The sequence below is a fragment of the Nyctereutes procyonoides genome, unplaced genomic scaffold (assembly GCF_905146905.1).
Source record: "Nyctereutes procyonoides isolate TBG_1078 unplaced genomic scaffold, NYPRO_anot_genome, whole genome shotgun sequence".
Lineage (NCBI taxonomy): Eukaryota > Metazoa > Chordata > Mammalia > Carnivora > Canidae > Nyctereutes > Nyctereutes procyonoides.
Genome location: NW_026575030.1, coordinates 2,330,648 through 2,347,226, shown reverse-complemented (window position 1 = coordinate 2,347,226; position 16,579 = coordinate 2,330,648). Strand labels below are relative to the sequence as shown.

General features: G+C 42.7%; 1 protein-coding gene across 12 annotated transcripts in view; it reads right to left on the bottom strand.

The window, feature by feature from the left end:
* Positions 1 to 16,579, bottom strand: part of NCKAP5 (NCK associated protein 5) — a 947,559-nt gene that overhangs the window by 851,759 nt on the left and 79,221 nt on the right. For 3 of the 12 annotated variants that reach the window (XM_055316274.1, XM_055316279.1, XM_055316282.1), the window contains exons 1-2: positions 4,619 to 4,843; positions 1,571 to 1,614 (exon numbers count right to left, since the gene is read on the bottom strand). The exons of 6 other annotated variants lie outside the window; for them this stretch is intronic. The gene's annotated coding sequence lies outside the window, so the exon portion shown is untranslated. Of the gene's footprint in view, positions 1 to 1,570; positions 1,615 to 4,618; positions 4,844 to 16,579 lie in introns of those variants that run through there. 3 more of the 12 variants (XM_055316281.1, XM_055316275.1, XM_055316284.1) reach the window with 2 other exon arrangements.

Here is a 16,579-nt window from a genome sequence, read left to right as displayed (position 1 = left end):
ACATACCTTTTGGGCTGACCTGAATCAAGTTTAATTTGCCCAATGAAGCAAGTACCCTTCATAGAGCAGTTTGTCAGACATGCATCTTGACAGAAGAACATTCGTTCCCACATTTCAGAACTAATAGCTCTTCTTTCAACACCATGATATGTATCTGCCATATTATTGACTGAGTTTATATTCTACAATGTTGGGTTTGGGACTTTCCTCTTGAACTCAGTCCATTGGGTTCCTATAGTCTATCCAAATTCTATCAAGGGAATCACTAATCCAGAAAGTTTATTTCTAAGAAAGAGAGATCTGATTTCTTGCCCTGAAAATACCAAGATTAATTTATGTAACCATTGGGAAGTACCTTGTGTAATTGAGGCTTCCAAACCAACACGACACACTCCATTAGACAAGTATGTATTGGGGCATAGTAAATGTTGTGGGTAATGTTCTATGCATCTGAGAGATTTATTATTTCATCTGTAAGAAAACACAACTGGGAATCCTAAGTTCCAAAGGCATTAAACTTTGTAGAATTAGAGAGTTAGAGAAAAACAAGGCTATAAGAGACCTGATGTTTAACTGGTTCTAGTCTAGGAGTTGGCCAGTGTTCAACCATTCCGGCTATTTACATCCACAATCACAAAATACTACCACTTCAATTGGTAAACTTCTTAGGTACCAACCAATTGGCCAACCATCATTTCCATTTTTTTTTAACTTGAATCACCTGGATTACACTCTTGACCAAGCTGAATTCAGTTTACCAACACCCATATCAAGAACACAATCTTGGGCTAGCCTGCAAGAGGATTCATATCTGAGATTAAAAGAAAAACAAATGTCAAAGGACTGGGCTTGTGCTTTAGACATTTCCGAAAAACTAGAAAATGTGAATCACCAGTTCACCAGTTGACACCAGAAGTGTTCATCTGATTTGTTGATTTGTTGTGAATCTTCCAATACAATCAATCCAGAAGACAAGAAAAATCAAAGTTACCCCATTAGCAAAGCTCATGAGGAAAAAAAAAAACACTTTTCATATCCATAAAACAGTGCAATGAAAAGTTAACACTGTGGGCTTGGGGTTCAAATCCTGATCTTGTCTCTTACTGCCCATGAGACTTTCACCCATTACCTCATCTTTCTAAAACTCAGTACCCTTGCTTTGAAAATGTGTATAGTGGTCATAAAGAGACAGCATGTGCAAAGAGCTTAGAAATGTGCCTGGTATCCTGTAATGACTCAATAGTGATTAGGGGGAAGAAAACAGTTAAATCTTCTCTTACAGTTCCCATTAAGTAGGCATTCATACACTTGTATTCATTATTTATTAGAAACTCACTCTGTGCCAGGTGCTGAGCTATGCATGGGATTACAAATTGGCAAGGCCTTGGAGAATAAATTGGGTGGATGGAGAAGTTTTGCCCGGGGCAAAACCCCATAAAGGTGTAGGGGTGTGAAAGAACATACAAGCCCAGCATGTTCAGGTAACAGAAAGCAGTGTGGGTAGCTAAGCCAGTTATTTCCATGCAAATCATCTGAGGAACTTTTAACAATGTCTGGATCTGAACCCTACCTTGGAGATGCTGATTCATGAAGTCTGGAGTGGGACATGGGCATCTGCAAGGTAAATAATGACAATAGCTAATACTCATTAGTACTTAATATATGCCTGGCATTGTGCTGTTTTCACTATATTAATTTATTTAACCCACCCCCATGTCTTCATGAAGTAGTGACTCTTATTAGCCACATCTTAAAGATATGAAATTCAAATGGAAAAGTTCAGTGAATTAACCAAGATCGTAAAGCCAGAATGTGGTAGAAGCAGCATGTGAGCCTGGGCAGTCCAGTTCCAGATACCAAGTCCTCCATCACTATGCAGTGCTGCCCCTGGACCTTCAGTGGAAGGTTCAGATGAGAGGTCAGGCCAGGAAGCTCCAGGAGAAATATGGATGTACATGTGGAGGAATGGAGAAGAATGAGCCAGAGTAGTTTGGCAGATATCACTTCAGGAAGAGCCCTGTTTGCATGCTCGGGGTCTGGCCTTGAAGAATGTAAAGCCACTCAGCACAGTTACGTATTAATTTTGTCAACCAAGTGCAGAGGCCTGGGTGTTTGATGAAGGAAAAGGGATACTTAAGTTTAACATATTCATTTATTTATTATAAATTGAATGAGGGACACCTGAGTGGCTTAGTGGTTGAGCATTTGCCTTTGGCCCAGGGCATGATCCTGGAATCCTGGGATCGAGTCCCACATTGGGCTCCCTTCATGGAGCCTACTTCTCCCTCTGCCTAGGTCGGTTTCTCTCTCCCGCCCCCCCCCCCCCGTCTCATGAATAAATAAATAAAATCTTTAAAAAAAATAAAAATAAATTGAACAAGGACTCTGGTGCTATGATATAGGAAGTATTAAAACATAGACCTTGTTTTCAGTGGAAAGAGAGATTTATCTGGCAAAGGGCCCCAGATCTCACAGCAAAAGGTAACACAAGATATCATGAAAGACCAAAGAAGGAAATCATCACTACAACTCCAAGAGTTCATGGAAGGATCTGATAGGCAGGGGTATCAGAAGCAAGGGAGGCTCCAGAGAGAAAAGCAATGCAGGGTGTGAGTGAGATCAAACTGAATGTTGGGATGTGAGATCCAGGCCACAGTGAGAGAAGGAAGAGGGAGGAGGAATCAGTGAGAAAGTGAAGAGAACATTCTACCGGCAAGGGAGGCTCCAAAGAGGAGGAAGAAAAGCAAAATGTGGTCAATAAAAAATAATTTTAAAAAAGTCTAAGACTTGAAAGTAAAGCAGAAGCACAGAATGTCAGGGCTGGGACCCACCTGACATCTTGTGACCTGTACATGATGCCAAATGCCTTCATTACTTTCAACTGTGAGAATCACCCCCCTTCGCCTTTTGGCCATCAACCGCAAAATAATCACAGAGATCTCTTTGGCTCCCTAGCAAAAAGAATGAGGAACAGAGACATTTAAAAGCATACTCAGGGCCAAAGACAAAACAAGAGCATGGCCAGACCACTTTATCTACACCTTCACACAGCCCTGTTCCTATAATAAGACCCAGCAACCACACATGGGTCAAAAGTCTTCTATAATCTTTAGGAATCGAAATGTGGAAGGCAAGCCAGGATGAGTACAAGAAACTGAGTTTCTAGTTGTACTCTGCCACCATCTTTCCAGGTGACTCTGGGCAAATCATTTCCCTTCCTTGTGCCTCAGGTTTTCTTCTGCAAAAGGATGAGCTCTAGTAGTGTGACAGCTGTTTTAGTAGCAGATCCCTTATTTTAAATGAAAAGTCACCAAAAGCACCGACTTTCAAAACATGAGCCATACCCAAGCAGGGTGCGCTTTGATGGAAAAAAATCAGGGGCTGACAAACAAGCAGGTCGTCGCCCACCCTAGAAATCCACAGAAAAGGGTGGAATATTTAGGACCGTTCTGGCACTGGCTTCTCAGAATGCTCTGAAACCAGACAGAAAGTAGTGAAGGCTGTCCTGCTCTTCTGGGCTAGTGACAGAGCAGCTGAATTGAAAAAGCTGAGTCTCCAGGAGTGAGTCACAGAGTTCGCGTGCAGGAGCTAACAGGCTAAGAGCTACTTCTTGCCAATCCATGCAGCAGGGCTGTCAGTTCTAGATGGCAGGAATCAGCTGTGATTTGCCAGTGACTGCAAGGCGCTGAAGAGCAAACCCAGCAGCCCAAAGCACACAGCAGACAGCCAAACGCACACGTCCCTAAAGCAGAACTTCCAGGTGGCCCCGTGCTACTGTAATAAAGAGGGGGCCTACATCCAGGCTGGAGGCATGAGGAGCCCACTCTTCCTATTCCCCCAAGAATATCTGGGCAATTTTAAAGAGTCAGAGGGAAAGTCAGAGAGAAGTATGGATCTTGAATCCAAACCTGAGTGTCAAAATTTGACTTTTTCAGTAGTACATTAATTCAAGTTCCTCACTCAGAAGACAAGTCAGAACAGTGAACATTTCTCCAGAAACTCAGTGGGAAAATATCCAGATCGGAACAGTTTCAATTTCAAAACATTTTTCTATACTTTCAAATTCCCCAAGAATGAATGAGCCTGGGTGTGTATGTGTGTGTGTTTGGGGAAAGGGTGTAGGCAGGAGGGAACAAGAAAGACACTGTAAACAACATGAGCATATTAGAAATCTATGAACCACAGAAAGGATCAGAGACAAAACCCAAAAAATGTGTTCCCCCTTCCAGCACAGCAATTAAAAATTAGTCTATAGTTTTCTATTAAAATTCCTAGGTCAACCTAATAGTTTTTTGTATGGTTGGTTGCTTTTTATCTGAAAAAAAAAAAAAAATTCCAACCTCCCAGCAGAGGCAAAAGAGGACTAGAAATTCTGTGTTATCTACACTCCGTGCCTGTTCCCAGACGAGGAGTCCTCTGCACCTACCACCCGCAATTCAACGCACTATAATTACAAGGAACAGACGCATACTTGTTGTGGCAGCCCAGAGAGCCTGTAGAAACACCTAAACATCATCATCTCACTTTAAAAGGAAAACAAGCTGTATAAATAAGAAAAATTGTTACAAGAGTGTAAGGTAAAAAATTAAAATTAAAATTAAAATTAAAAAAGCCTTACTTGTAGTTAGGTCTTCAGTCAACACATATCACAGTCCTGGGGACAGACACAGGCAGGGCTCTCTCCAGCTAAAAATTTCCTCCCGAGTTTATCCTCTGTTTATTTTTGAAGCATTAAAAGGCTGTGCTAAGAGAACATGCTGGGTTTTCCTGAACATCCAAAGCAGCCGCAAAGTCCTGCAGCAAATTCGGAGCAAGTTTGCGGAGACTTGCTCCCTGGGCTTCAGCTCCGTGGTTGCTCCGAGCTTGTAAATACAAGCTCCGTGGACAAAGTCCCAAATGACATCACTGGCAGCTGCTTATTGTTGAGTCTTTATTAACTGACTGTCAAAAAGAAAGGAGGGGGTGGGGAGCAAGAGTATCTTTTCTGCAGCAAAATCAGCATCTCGGAGCGGATTCCAGTTATACATGCGTAAATAATCCCATTGATTCAAATTTTCAAGAACCTGGTTTTTCTCAGGTCAGAGCCTTTCTCCGGAAAAAAAAAGACACAGATCTGACGCTGCATAAACTGAAGACGTGGAGGGAAAAGTTTGCAATGCCAGCCCGGCCTCATGGAGCAGTTTACCCACCTGTTTCCAGTCTCCTTTAGAGTTTGAGGATTCTCAAATGTGAATATTAATTTTGTCTTCTGTGGCCTAACAACTTTCCTGTGATCTACATGCCTGCCTAATGTCTTTCCTAAGTGGATTGTCTTAGGGTGCAACTCTTTTGATTTTTTTTTTAAGATTTTTATTTATTTATTCATGAGAGACAGAGGGAGACAGAGGGAGAAGCAGGCTCTCTGTCGGGAGCCCTATGCAGGACTTGATCCCAAGACCCCAGAATCATGACCTGAGCCAAAGGGAGATGCTCAAACACTGAGCCACTCAGGCACCCCGTTGCGGGGGTGTGAGTGGCTCAAATTTTTCATCTTGGAGTAGAAGAAAGTGTTCTGTGAAACGCAGGCAAAATTTTGTGTATATGTGCAAATAGGTGGATTTTTAAAAAGATTTTATTTATTTACGCATGAGAGACACACACAGAGAGAGAGAGAGAGGGGCAGAGACACAGGAGGAGGGAGAAGCAAGCTCCATGCAGGGACCCTGACGTGGGACTCAAACCCAGGACTGCAGGATCAGGCCCTGGGCTGAAGACAGTGCTAAACCGGTGAGACACCTGGGCTGCCCTAGGTGGATTTTTTTCTAAGGAGAGTGCTGGAAGCTTTCTTTAGAGTCTCAAAAAAAAATTTTTTTTATTTTATTTTAATTCCAGTGTAGTTAACATACAGTGTTATATTAGTTTCAGCTGTACAACAAATTGCTTCAACACTTTCATATCTTACTCAGCGTTCATCAAGATAAGTGTACTCTTAATCCCCTTCACCTTATTTCACCAGATTCTCAACATTTTAATGAACTACTTGCACCATCCCAATCATGCCAAAAATAATAATAATAATCTTTGCCAAGTATCTATAATATTTTCAACACAGTACTATAGGCCTCAGCCCACTTCCAACCAGCAAGACAAAAATGGGCACTTTCCTGCCTGTTTTCCACTCTCTCCTGGAATCTCTCCTTCTGTCAACTGCTTCTAAAGGTTTTTTATAGTTCTCTCCCCACCGACCCCACCCCCACCTAGGGAAATCCACAAATCCTCCACCAAGTCTCTCTCATGAAGCTCAACGCTGTAGACTACTGTTCTCCTTCCTTCCTCTGAACTGCTATAATGATGCTGACTATTTATATTTATTTGCAGCTTTTTATATACTGACTTGTATTTTTAGCTTGTTTTGTAGCCATCTGTGTTCTGTCTCCCCAACCCAGTTTGACAGGTCTTTGAGGGCAACCATTGTGTTGTGTTATTTGTTTACACCAAATCGCCTGCCATAGTCAATCTTAAACAGAAATGGGGGGAGGGCACTAAGAATGGAGGCAGGAATAAGGTTGGCGGATTCCATGGAATGGGTGTATATTTAGATTAAACACTCTCCTGGCCCTTAGAAAACAACGACCTCACATCTCTCTGCTTGCCCACAGTGGATGCTCACTGCATATCCAAAAATTATTTTCTCAAAGAGCAGTGGTAGATTATTAGTTTGATAGGCCCCCAAATACTCCACTTTCATATAGGAATTATGTAAAGACAGTGCATATCTCTTATGGGTTTAAACCAACACAATATTTATGGAAAGCAAATTAGAAATACCTAGATTTTCTAGATACAAATCCTTAGAGCCAGCTATTCCACTTTTCCAGAGTGATCCCATCAATAAGTTCACAAAAGAGTTTAAGGATGTAAGCCCAGAAATGTTCTTTGCAGAATTATTTGTAAACCAATAAAGAAAGCAGAGATAACTTCAATATCCATCAGTATGAGAAAAGTTAAGTTATAGAAATTATGGTACATGCAGAGTACGGAAAACCTAGAAAGGGTGAAAAACCTGAGGTAACTGCATATACCGATATGGAAAGTAGTTGCTTGTTGAATGAATAAAGCAAATTGCAGTATAGATCATAGCATATGATGGAGGAATTACACAAATTATTAACAGTGGCTATCTTTGAGGAGTGAGAGAGGGGAACTTTCATTTCTGTATGCTTATGGGTGGTTTGATCTTTTTTTTTCAATGAGCATGTTCCACTTTGTTATTAAAAATAATAAAAGTACATGACTATATAATTTTCCAAATAAATCATGAGAAGAGACTAGCTATTTTTTTAGCAAATGTCTAGCATATAGTAGGTGCTCACTAAAGATAAATCGATTGAACATATCTTTTTGGAGTTTCTAGGAGGATACAGCAGTACAAGGGGATGGGATGGGATAAAGAAGATCCAGTACCAGACATTGGATTTTCATTCCTGATCAGATGATCAATCCCCCTTTCCATTACATTGGAGAAATGGTTTGAAAACCTCTTAGACTTTGTCCACCTTAAACAGTGATTAAAGTCAAGTGTTCAGAACATAAAGTGCTGACCTTTCTGTTGTGCAATTGCTGTTTGACAAATGGAATTTTCAGGTAAGACAAGTATGAACCGCTCTGGTTCTGTTTGCTGATTGCTAGCAAGCACAGGAGGAAAAGTCAGAAAGCTTGTAAGGGCACAGGTTTGCCCAGCTCCTTGTCATGGCTGGTCTAACATTAAGAAACTCTCCAGAGGAAGGTCAGAAAAGTCTAATCCATAAAGAGTCTTCAGAGCTCTGTTAAGGACTCCAGGCTTTGAAATTCAGGAGTCTGGGGTGATGGCACAATGCCCAGGTCTGTCTCCTCCCCACACGGTCTGTAAGACCTCTATAATGGAAACCCACAGGCGTAAGCCATGTATTAGACACGATATTTTTCTTTAGGGGGAAAAAGTCCAAAAGCAAGAACAACTGAAAATTTCCAACAAGGTAAGAGGTTTTTTCAAAGCACTATTTCCGTTCCTCTAGAGAAAACATTCTGGAGTCTTGTCTAACTTCCTAGTGAGAAGGTATCTTATGTCTGTAATAATTTCAAGGAAAGGAAAGCACAGCCCATATTTCCCACATGTTTTTATTTTGCTCTGATGTACACATTACAGGAAACTGAGGCCAGATTCTATTTAAATGCACATTAGGAGCCCCTTGGGTATGATAAGATCACACTTTCTTAAGGGAAAGTTAAAGGCAAATATTTAACTTGACTTACAACTTAGTATAAAATTAAATAAGGGTAAGATGTTGGGGGGGGGACTGTTTTTCCCACCCCTACCAGGTGATCATTAACGCTGCTGCCCAAATTACTTCACCTGTTAAGATGCTTAGCTCACCTCCCCTTTCAGCTTCATTCAGGCAATCCCCTCTCCCCTACGAGACCTGCCCTAACTCATGGAGGACTGCCAGGTGGTGTTATAACAGGCATACGAATGTCCATTTATCTGCTCCATTTTCAAAAGTCTTGTACTGTATTCTTCATGGTTGAGTGTTTTCTGGAAAATCCCCATAGTCTGAGATGGTAATCAGATCTGCAAGCTGTGAAACACAGCCAAGAGGTCCCTTAGAGGTGCCTGCTGGTGATGGTCGTGTATTATTGGGGGACCTACCAAGACTATCATCACAGGTACAGTTTTTGTATCTGCAGTATCTGATTTCCCCTCTCTCTGTCTCTTATCCCCAGAAGCAAATATAACTACTGCCATTTATTAAGCGTTTATGTGTACTATTTGCCTTATTAAATGCATAATCTAATTTGCCTTTAAAATAACCCAGTGAGTTATGTATTATTATCACTCCCCTTTTGCAACTAAGGAAACTGAGGCCCACAGAGATATGTTACTTATATAACTTTGACTACAGCCACACAAATAATAAGAAGTAGAACCACCGTTTCAACTCAGGTCTATCTGACCTTCCAGGGTCCTGGGGTGGCCTAGATCCCTCTGAGGGTTACAAATCCTAAAAAGAAGTTTCATAAACCAATATGAATAATGACAAATTGGAATTAGAAGCATGTAGCCATCATTAAAGCACTCCATTCTGGCGATTTCTGGGTGGCTTGGTGGTTTAGTGCCTGCCTTTGACCCAGGGTGTGATCCTGGAGACCCGGGATTGAGTCCCACATCGGGCTCCCTGCATGGAGCCTGCTTTTCCCTCTGCCTGTGTCTCTGCCCCACCCCCCATGTCTCTCATGAATAAATAAAATCTTTTAAAAAATAAATAAATAAAAAATAAAGCACTCAATTCTGATTCCTATATGTGATACATGACAATAGACACTCAATAGGCTTTCAGACTTCAATCTCAAAGTAGTGTGACTTCTGCTCCTTCCCATAACCCAGTCACTCTGCTTAGCTCTTAGAGGAGATATGGTGTAGGCCTCAAAGCAGGTGCAGGGATGCCTGGGTGGCTCAGTGGTTGAGCATCTGCCTTTGGCTCAGGGTGTCATCCCGGAGTCCCGGTATCAAGCCCCACATCAGGCTCCCCACAGGGAGCCTGCTTCTCCCTCTGCCTATGTCTCTGCCTCTGCCTCTCTCTCTGTGTGTCTCTCATGAATAAAGACTTGTACTTCTAACTCCATTTAAAAAAAAAAAAAAAGGCAAGTACAAAGACCAATGATAGGAATCATTCTCACAGGACTCAGGCCCAGAGCATCACTGGTGGAGTAAATTCTTCATGCTCTTGGAGACAGGCAAGATCCAATTGTGAAGAAAAAATATCGAAGAGCAGGCATTTAAGTGCGTTTCCTTCTTACTTTTGCACAGAGCCTTCAGTAACTCATAATCCTTTGCTCCAGTATCTGTTTTTTTCTTGCGGAGCTAATGGTTCTGCCAATGCGTGAAAGAGAACCTGTTGTCAGCCGGTCTACTCCGTAAAAGTTAATATGATCAAAAATAGGAAGCAGAAGAGAATTTAGAAGGAATAACATAGGAACAACTCTGTGTTCAAACCAGCCTGGTTTGTTAGAGTGAGTCTTTAGGGGCCCTGAGAATCCGCATGTCTGAGAAGTGGCCCAAACATTCTCATGCAGGTGGTCTTCAGACCATATCTTAAGAAACACTGATTATAACAAGAGAAATGAATATAAGACCTTCTTGTCTACAACCAGACATTGATAAGGACCCAGTAGCTTTGTCCAGTTTCCTCAGGAAAGAGCACCGTGACCAACAAGCAAATTCCGTTAACTGTTATCAACATGGATCACATCTGACACAAAGCTGGTACACAAAATGCAACTTGGAAGAGATAAAACAGGTGCCACACTAATGGTTCCAAACACATAGTCAGATAAAAACATTTTCAGCCTTTAATCGCTGCAGATGTTACAGTAGTCTCCGTACATAAATCAAATAAAAACAAGAGTAAACCATCAAGTGTGAAGTCCAACGAAGTTCAGATTACTCTCATAACAACTGCTTTGATGCATTTCATGATATATCAAGTTTCAAACTTCCAAATGCTTTTTTTCTCTTTGGGAGGAATGGGAGGGGGGTCGCTTGCTGGTACCCTCAACTCACATGTAGTTTACTGGGTTGTGGACATTATTGGGGCACCAGGGATCTCTGGAGTGGGGCTGATACAGCAAACATCTGTTGAGAAAGGAGGTGAAGGGGAAAGATGTAAAATTTGACCTACCATGAAAATCTGTCCTGGAAATGGGGTGCTATCCCCGCCATGCATTTGCTTTCCCACCCAGCTCAGGCTCCAGGTCCAGCCCTAGAGGAAGAGTGGGGGTTAATGTTCCTCAGGCATGAGAAGACTCTTGATGAAAGGCCCCATGTAAGGATAAAGTATCACCATGACGTTGGAGGATTTTATTTCAGCCTCCTCATTGTGTTGTTGACAGTGCATACTGTGAGTTTGACATTTTTAACTGCTTTGCTTGCCCCAAATAAAAAGGGCTGGGCAGGAGGAGGTGGGAAAGGGGGAGGGGGAGGGGAGCCATATTCTCCCCCTGACTCGGGTCTTGCACCAATCTGATGTACAGCATTCAAGTCCAGTTTGCACGCCGGGTCTAACAATGCTACCTCAGAGATTTATGCAAATTCATTAAACTACAAGATGCAAGTAGCATTCCTTTTAACCTGAGAATGGAGTCCTCCTGAAACCAGAGCCTGAAGGAGGCCTCAAGGGACACGGCTGTCCACTAACTGAGAAAGCCTGTGGGGATTGTCTAAATAAAAAGACCCGGAGTTCAGTTTTCACCAGATACAGAGAGGCCATTAAAATCAGTGATGGAAGTAAGGGAAGGAAGAGGGTGAGACAGGCTCTTACTCTCCGAGATGTGTGAAACCTGGATTATTATGCGATTGGTGCCTTTAATAAAGCCTGCCCTGGATGGCAGGACAGTGGCTCCTCAGGGTTCCTAAAACACTGAATGGTCCCCTCCCCCCTCCTCATACTAGCCCCGGACACCTGCCCTGGGATGCAAAGAGGAAAGGCTGCTAACAGGACAGGGGGCCCAAGGGAGGAAGCAGGACTGGGTCCCCAGACGCCAGACTCACGGGCTTTAGAACCTCTGCCTGCTTTTGCCCAAATGGCCAGGGAGCCCTGGGCCAACTCCAGAGCCACCCCCCCCCCACCCCCCCCCCACCCCCGCATTCTTCCTTTTATGCTGACAAATCTTCTTAAGCTAAAAAGACAAAAGCCGGGATGCTGGAGGGGAGACAGGGCAGGGGCCTGGTGAGGGATGGGCTGGAAGAGGGGTGTGCCTTTTCTTCTTTCTTCTCCTCACTTTTGGAAGCATGCACACACACACACACACACACACACACACACACAATATGAGTTCTTTTCTCTGATGGCCTGATATTTTAGGCTCCAGAAACCCCTTATTTTTGTGGCAACTATTCGTCACGGGTCCTTTAGAAGGCCTGCCCCCAACCAAACAGCCCTGGAAATGGAGGGTGAGACAGAGGGAGAGCTGCTCACTCAGATGTAAAGAACACCTGTGGAAATGTGGGCCGAGGCTCAAAAGGATGCTTTGCCCCAGATGAGCTTTTTCATTCCAGGGCAAGCCTTGCCCTCTTGCCCTAGACCAACAGAGAGAGAAAGTGGTCACCATGCAAGCAGGGATAATGCACGGTTAGAGCATCTCTTTGGAGAGGAAGCCGCTGTTGTTTCCTCACATTCCCAGGCAAAGCTCACTCTGGTGTCAAGACATGGTCCTTTGTCCTTTGTCCACAGAGTACTAGGAGTGTCCATAATTCCCCTGAGGAATGAGTGAGCCTGCAAGACCTAACTGTGCAGATAATAGAGCCCCTCAGCTCTATTGTCACTGTTGTCTTAAGCTTTATACCTTAAATAAATCCAGGGGAATTGTTTGAAGACAGATTAAAGCCTTTTTCAGCTGCAATAATCTATTGTTAAACCTAAAAATCTACTGGCGGGGAGATTATTTTAAATAATAGCCTTTCTAATAACAGAGAAAATACTCATTCTTTTTATTAGTCATCATTTATTGTTTTGACTGATCACAGTTCTGTGAGTCCTATCAGTCAAGTTCACAAGAGGCTACTGTTAGGCTAGAAACACTTATGATATGGCCCATATGTACCTTCTGAATAAATATAAAAACAATAAATCCCTTGTTTATATAGGAAGAGTAGTATAGTTACTATAATAAGGAACCTTTAGAATGTTAATCTAGCAATAGGATACTTTTGAAATAAAATCCTGGGTTGAATTTGGTTACATAAAATGGTTTTAGAGTGGTATCCATGAGGTCGGACAGCCCATCCTGCCAGCCGTCTCCTACTCCCACCTGCCAGAAAGACCGGAGGAGGGACACATACTTACAGGCACGGCTGGACAAACTGAACTAAACTACACTCTTCTTTCCCTGTCCACTCTACCTCTCCTTGACCCCTGCTCTCTGAGCTCTTTTAATCCAGACCTTCTGTGGCTATAGCTTAGCACTTAATTATACACAGCAAGGACTCATGCGTTCACATTTGCTTTTGGTAGGCCCCTCACGTCCAATCACGTTGCTGTCATCCTGATTCAGAGACCATATTCTTAAACTTCATAGTTAGCATGGTGCTAGGCATGAGGCCAACGAAGTAAGGGCAAGCAGGTAGATTTGATCCAACATGGAAATCCAGTTACAGACTTGAATGGATGCCAGGGAAGCAGGGAGGCAAGGCATCAGTGCCTCAGATGAGGAAACTTGGCTGTTTCTTTTCTTTTCCTCCTCTCTTTTCCCTCTTCAGCTACCCCTCTTCCAATCCACATGGCAGATGTGGCTTATCATACCTGCCTGCTCCTCCCAGATGCAATCAGTATCACTTAACAATGGTGAAAAACTTATGGGGAATCCAGAGAAAATAATGTATTTTTGTCGAACAAATGTCATGTGACCTTGAGGACTATACCAATACATGTCTTAAATCATTATCTTTTTAATTTATCATTGAATTTGCTAATTCATTCACTGAGTCGCTCACCAAACATTATATGGAACACTTCACAGTTTACACAACAAACCCTCATTAGATACCTCCTGTATTCCAGGCTCTGTGCATATTTTGGAATCCAAACAGCTACAAATGCTCATAGACTATTTTGCAGGTGTCTGCTGACTGGGAGGCATAATAGAAAAATACATAGAAAAATATTTTTACTCCTGTTTTGAGGAAAATAAACTGAAAGTGTAGGGACCATTAGTCTAAGGGTGAGAGGTGGTGAGAGATTTTATTATAGACATAGGAAAGTTAAGGTAACCTGACAATAATGTGCAGTGAATTGAGCATGATGCACCAACCTCTTGGATACAGAGAATTTAGTCATTAGTAGGGAGCCGAGCTCCTTAATGGTATTGTTGACTGAGTGTGAACTGTGTTTAACGTGAGGTCAGAAAGTCCAAAGGTCACCGTTAGTGAAACATATCAGCTCTTCAGGGCCTTTCTTATAACACATTCCATATTTGGACATAAAAAAAAGCAGTTCTTGCTCTCATTTCAATGTAGAGACAAGATTAATTTCCACCAAGACTTTTTGGCCTTGGAATTGTATTAAGCAAGCCTTAGAAAAGCACTCCCCAAAATATGGGGCCCACTCCCTGGCCCCCACACCAAACTTCCATACCAGCACTAAATTATGTCCAGTCCCCCGGAGAGATTCATTCACTCTGGGAGAGGGGAGTGCTGGGTATGTGGGATGTCAGTTTTGGGTGGAAGTGGGCTTCTTATTAACTTTGAAACACATACTACACTTCTAGTGAGAGGGAAGGAAGGGAGAAAGGGAGGAAAGGATATTCCAGAATCACTGAGGTGAGGGCACAAATAAAGAGAAGGCTCCCCGGATTGTTCAGCAATGCACATGGGTACAAAAGAGTCCTTGTCTGGACTGTAGATACTGACTTGGGGCCTGGCCTAACCAATATGGCACTGTAAATATTCAGGGGCATTATGGCATTTAGCTCTGGATTGTATCTTCAATGTATTGCCTGTTTTACCACTCTTTCCATTTTTTCCCTATCCTCAGCAGTTTGTTCTAAAAAAAATTCTCTTTTAATTCATTGTCCTCATGTTCCATTTCCTTTTGATCTATATTTATTAGCTGCCAAGTACATGCGAAGCACTGCAGGAATCATCAATAATGTCACTGCTAACTAGATGGAAAAATATCTGCTCATGGTTTCCCAACTCTCTACCCATTCACTGTTCATGGCTTCGATTTTTAGTCCATGAGGTGCCTTGGGACAAGGCTTTGTTCAACCCACACAGAACCCAAGTTTAGCAATGAAAGTCAAGCATCCTGGGAAACCCTTTGGTCTGGGCAAACAGAGAGGTTTGATTACCCTAAACTCATCCAACTTCTCTTGGTAATTTCCTGAAGTCTATATAAAAAAAAGTCAAAGCAGGAACACTGTGTTTCTATACAAATCATCTAACACTCCAAATTTGCTTCCATCAGCTCCTCCCATGTAAAGATTCTGCATGGCTTCCTCTCTTTCCTATTGAGTCCCACTTCCTACAGTAACATAAACCTCTGCTCTGGTTCTTGTGTTTCCATCTTCCTGGCCACACTTCCTGCCCTCAGCATCATCCTTTACCCTTGGGCAACCTCCTTTTCTTCCCCCACCCATCCCAGTAAAAGACATTTGTCCAAGTTGTGAAGTCTTTTCAAACAGATGCTGCGGTGTGTCCTCCTGAGATGGCCTTGTCTTTCAGTCCAGAACTCAACCTGTGGAGGATGCGGTCTTGTGCTGCCCAGATCCCTCCTCAAGCAGCAGGGGGTCACCAGCTGCCAACTCCTTCAAGATTTGCCTTACCTCAGGGCCTATCCTTCCCCAAGTGGCCCACATTCAGTTTCTGATCCATATAAGAATGTAAAGGCCAGGTAATTCTGAGTTGATTCAGAACATTTCATGGGCCATATGCATTTCACAGCTGTCTCTAGGGGTAGCTGAGGCTCGATGGCATCTGCATTACGGTTCACCCTCTCCATGTGTCCAGTCCACATTTTTTCCCTTCCCTTCTGCAGGTATCCTAATTGTCTACCTCTACCCCACAACCCATATCCTAACCCAATCAATATACAGGCTCTATCTCAGTTTCTGCTTCTAGAGAGCCCAACTTGTGTCACTGCCTCAAACCCTGAGAATCTTAAGTACAAAAGGGAAAAGTGTGCATGGTTTCTGCAGTCTTCAATGCAATCTGTTTTCTCAGACAACTAGAACACGGAATCAGGGTGAGAAACTATGGGATATGCTCTAATACAGAAGCAACCCAACAGATCATCTGAAAGAAATACACTTAAAGCAGAGCAGCAGCTTGAAAAATTAAAGAAAATACAAAAAGTCAAATTATACCAGCTGTTAAGTGTAATGCCCATAAACACTGACAGAGCACCGAGGATGTGCCAAATGCCTCTCACAGCACTTCAAATGTCTTCATTCAGTTAAGTTTACTTTATGTCCTTTCATTATCCCCATTTTACAGTGGGGAAACTGAGGCATACGCAGGTTGAATAACTTTCTCAAACTTACACAGCTAGTGAGTGGACAGAGCTAGGATTTTAACTCAAGGAGCTAAAAGTTCAAAAGCCTCCACCCAATGGTCGCTATGTATGATGTGAATACAGTGCATGTACTCTACGTGTTTATAAAGAGACTGAAGCAAGGGGGTCAGTGGGAAATCAGGCAATGAGGAACTTGAATACACACAGAACTCGGAGGGGCAGCTCAAATGGGACTTGCCAACAGCACATGACAGCAGAGACCTCAATTCTCTGGCCAGATTCTGGCCTACTCTTTATTCTCTATAGGGCAGGAGGCCAGCTCAGGGTTGACTAGCCCAGGTCCATGTGTGGAGACAGATAAGTGGGTATACCTGGCTAGAGTAAAGGATTTGAATGCAGAGATGCAGACAGCTCTTAACAGAAATAGGAAATAAAATTGTCTCAGTGGAAGGGAAACAGTGATAAGATGAATGCCCTCATCCCGCTCATGGCAATAAACACTGCCCTTCACCATCAATTGGCTATATCAATATTTTGATGACCTTACTTTTTCCCTA